The sequence below is a fragment of the Mastomys coucha genome, unplaced genomic scaffold, assembly GCF_008632895.1.
Source record: "Mastomys coucha isolate ucsf_1 unplaced genomic scaffold, UCSF_Mcou_1 pScaffold9, whole genome shotgun sequence".
NCBI lineage: Eukaryota > Metazoa > Chordata > Mammalia > Rodentia > Muridae > Mastomys > Mastomys coucha.
Window position 1 is genome coordinate 52,962,471 of NW_022196915.1, and position 4,974 is coordinate 52,967,444.

Sequence of the window (4,974 nt, forward strand, 5' to 3'; positions counted from 1 at the left end):
AAACAACTTTTATAATACTTATTTTTATTTTTATAATATTTTATAAATTTTAAGTAATATGACAAAAATATATTATATGTATTGCAGGGGGGTCTATGGGAGGAGAGGTGGTACAAAAGGGGAACAAGAATGTGATTTAATTCTATTTAATTAAAATATGTTTTTAAATGTTAACAAATTCAGATAAATTGAAATCATGTAACTTTTCTGATAATGCAATAAAAGTTAAAAAAAAAAAAGAATTCTCAACTGGAAAATACTGAATGGCTAAGATGCACCTAATAAAATGTTCAACATCCTTAGTCATCAGGGAAATGCAAATCAAAACAACACTGAGATTCCACCTCGCACCTTTCAGAATGGCTAAGATCAAAAACTCAGGTGACAGCAGATGCTGGCAAGGATGTGGAGAAATAGGAATCCTCCATTGCTGGTGGGATTGCAAGCTGGTACAACCACTCTGGAAATCAGCTTGGAGCTTTCTCAGAAAATTGGACATTGTACTACCTCAGAACCCAGCTATACCACTCCTGGGCATATACCCAGAACATGTCCCAACATGTAATAAAGGACACATACTTCACTATGTTCATAGCATCCTTATTCATAATAGCCAGAAGCTGGAAAGAACCCAAATGTCCTTCAACAGAGGAATGGATACAGAAAATGTGGTACATTTACACAATGGAGTACTACTCAGCTATTAAAAATGATGAATTCATGAAGTTCTTAGGAAAATGGATGAAACTAGAAAATATCATCCTGAGTGAGGTAACTCAATCACAAAAGAACACACATGGTTTGCAGTCATTGATAATTGGATATTAGCCCAGAAGTTCGGAATATCCAAGATAAAACTCACAGACCACATGAAGCTCAAGAAGAAGGAAGACCACAGTATGGATACTTTGTTTCTTCTCAGAAGGGGGATCAAAATACCCAGGGGAGGAGATACAGAGACAAAGATTGGAGCAGAAACTGAAGGAAAGGCCATCCAGAGATCCATCCCACTTGAGGATCCATCCCATATACAGTTACCAAACCCAGACACTATTGTGGATGCCAACATGTGTTTGCTGACAGGAGCCTGATATAGATGTCTCTTGAGAGGCTGTGCCAATGCCTGATAAATACAGAAGGGGATGATCACAGCCATCCATTGGACTGAGCACAGGGTCCCCAATGGGGGAGCTAGAGAAAGGACCCAAAGAGCTGAAGGGGCTTGCAGCCCCATTGGAGGAACAACAATATGAACTAACCAGTACTCCCAGAGCTCCTAGGGACTAAACCACCAACCAAAGAGTATACATGGAGGGACCCAGGGCTCAAGCTGCATATGTAGCAGAGGATGGCCTTATGGGACATCAGTGAGAGGAGGGGCCCTTGGTCCTGTGAAGGCTTGATGCCCCAATGTAGGGAAATGCCAGAACAGGGAAGTGGGAGTGGGTTAGTGAGCAGGGAGAGGGGGGATGGAATAGGGGGATTTCGGAGGGGAAATGAGGAAAGGGGATAAAAATTGAAATGTAAATAAAGAAAATATCTAACAAAAAAAGAAAAGAAAATTATGCAAATTAAATTAGGTCAGCACAAGAAGGGAAACTAAAAACATATGCTAAGAAAAGATACTAAAATTCTACTCAGTAAAGAGAAAAAAATGAGGAAAAGAAAAAAAATTTCAAGACAGAGTTTTCCTTTTGAGTTCTTTGATAATGGCATCTGTGAGGTAGAGGGATGGTCAGGTTGAATTGGAGTCTCTTCTCTTTTTGCTATTCAAGGTGATGCTGAGCCTGGCTTGGACTGAGGCCTCTTGGGAAGGGTCTTCCTGCTCCTTCACACTGAGAGCTTCCTTTCCTGGCACACATGAAGCTGAGGTCCTAGAGGGAACCGTGCTTTCCAAAGAACTCCCTTCCTACAAGGCTGACCGACTGGAGGGGCTGGAATGTTGCAGGACTAACTACAACTTCTCTTGTGCTATCTTTAGCCCCCTGAATGCCCATTTCTTACCCTCTCCGTGTCTGATGGGACACACTTGTTGCTAACAGGTGAAGCCTTTTCTAAGGTATTCACCTAACAGACTGTTAGCTCCCACCAAGGAAAGGCTAAGCGTACTGTCAGACAGTGAAAGGGGCTACCCGAGAGAGTTAACCTTTCAACCTGATGGTCCCACCAACATATTGGAAAAGCGCTTTGACTTATGACTTGTTGTTGATGTTGTTATTGTTGTTGTTCTATACAGAACTTCACAAAAAAACTTTGGAAACTTTGCAAAACTGTTATTAGGATAGATCTGAGCCAATCTGGACATGTGTTTCTGGGCTATTGCTCCAAGAGAAACTAATTCTTGTCCCTTTTGAGGTGCGGGCCCTGTTTCTGAATGGACACATGTCAGAAGCCGTTCACGCACACACTTAGTTTTGTGGATTTGGAAGGCTCACTCTTGCTCCCAAGAGTCCTCAGTTTGTAGCCCCCACTGCAGTGGATAACAGACGAGATCTTAGAAAGTGCCACTGAGTTTAGTAGAGAACGAAGGAAGCAAACAGCCCCAAGGCCTGCACTGGAGCTCCAGGCTCAGCTCTTGCAGAGCAGGATCTGCCATAAACATCTCCTGGGAGGGAGCAGGATGCAGACATCAGATGCTCCTGTGGACCAAATTACTAGCAAATTGCCAGCAGAGAGGCAAGTTTGGAGGCTGAGCCACCCACTAACCATGGATTGCAACTGTCTGTCTCCATCACTCTCTTTAGATGACGGGGCTCCTCACTGCAGAGCCACCAGCCACCACACCCCTCAGAGATAGGAGTCCCCTGCCACCTGGGTTCTCAGTCCATGTCAGGTTCTTCCTTATCCACATTGGTAGTCACCCAGTGACTACCCACCCAGAGAGAGGTATTCAAGGCTCCAGGGCATGTGACTGTTCCTTATCTTCATAGGTGCAGAGTAGCATGCTCAGTCTTCAACAAAGGGCTCTTTTTCAAGATGGCCCCTGGCTTTGCTCTTAGCGATATGGGGTTGTGACAGAATAGATTTCTTGTCTAATGCTAGCCTGTCCTGAATGTCACCCTCGAGATAAATCCTGCAGTGTGTTGAGAGCTGTGGGAGTGGAGAGAGTTCTGTGGCTGGAGCTGTCCATCTCTTTTCAAGGGGGGTTGTCTAGCATAAGTGGTTCTGGTGCTAGGAACCTGGGGTGATTATACTGTGCACCTCTTTGATTCTCTGTGCTTTTTACCTATGCCATCACCTCTCGAGACTTCTGACTATCCTCCTCGCTTCAGAACAGAGTCCTCCCTTGTCTTGATCATTGTCTTTCAAGGGTATCTCAGATGCATCTTCTCACCCACAAATGTCCTCGGGTAGTCTTTTATCATCTCCAGTAGCTGTGGCCATCTAACCACCCCCAGCCGGAAGCAGGTGCTGCTTGTTGTTAGGAAGCGCGTACCCTATACTCTCCCTTTAGTGCTCACCCGCGCCCAAACGTCATTGGCATCCCTGTCTCCCCCACTTAAATAATAAATAGACCCCACAAGGGCATAGGCAGGAGACGTAAAAATTTTTGCCATAATAATCAGTGACCAAAACCTCAGATTAAACATGTAAGCAGTCAGGCATATTTCTAGCAGCGCTCATCTGTGTTATGTCACATGACTTTATTACAACCTTGATTCTGAACACACAACATGTGTGCTTTGCACTGTGCATGTTGTTTGCACTTACAGCACCTCAGCTCAAGGTCAGGATTATTGTAGGTCATGAACAGTAGTGTTTTACTGTACATGGTTTTCTTCTCTTTTGGAAGATGCAATTGTTGAATTATATTGACTGAATGTTTGTTGTTAAAAATTGCTGTTTGAGTTGTTGACTGAGTTTCATTTTGAGATAGTCACTAATTGAATTTTGGCTTGGGATGAGAATAGAATCTCCAGCAAATTCTGAAGTGACCTAAATGTACTTCTGCTATTTTGTTCTGTGCATTCATAGGAAGCAATATTCTCACTTTTGATTTTTTTTTTATAAAATAGAAATATTGATCAACTTTGAACAATGTTGAAAGACAGTATCTAAAATTCAGCTAAGATTTAATCCTGGCATAATTTATATATATATATATATATTTTAAAAACCCAACATAAAGTTTATGTAGAATCACAAGAGATCTCAGATAGTTGAAACAAGTTTTGAAAGAACAAGGTCTGAATTCTACACTTTTAGATTTTAAAACCTACTACAAACATATAAACTAGATGATCCTGGCACAAAGACAGACAAACAGACCAATAAGATGGACTCCAAAAATGAACCCATGCATGAACCCAGTCAAATGAGTCTCAACAAATGTGTTATGACCACACAACAGAAAAGGCTCATCTCTTTGACAAATGATGATGAGGAAGTCCAACATCTGCACATAAAAGAATGAATTTGTGTTTTATATCAAATGTCACTCAGAATAAATAAGCAAGTAACAATAAGGGAAGGCAACAGAAAATACTTCCTGGCATTCGGTTGGGCTTAATACTGAGAACATAAGCAATAAAAGTAAGACAGGATACTTTGGACTAAATAAACCCAATGTGCGGGAGCCAAAGGACACAATCAATAGAGTAAAATGACAACAGAGTAAACAGAGAGTAGAGGGAAGGGTTTGCAAGCCATAGACCTGATAAGGAAAGAGCTAATATCTAAAATTTATAAAGAACTCTTATCCATCCACTAAAAGCTCAATTGTCTGATTGAAAAGTGGGCAGACTTGGTGTGGTGATCTGTTCTACAGTTCAGCACTTATGAGGCAGAAGGATTAAGAGCAGGAGGCCAGCTTAGGCTACACTGTAAACTCAAGGCCAGCCTGAGCTGCATCTCAGGTGTTGTCCCTGAAAAGGGAACGAAAGATTCTCTCCAAAGGAAATATTCAAATAGTAACAAACATAGACAGGTGGGTAGCATTGCTGATGGTTGGGGAAACTTAAAAAAAAAAAAAAA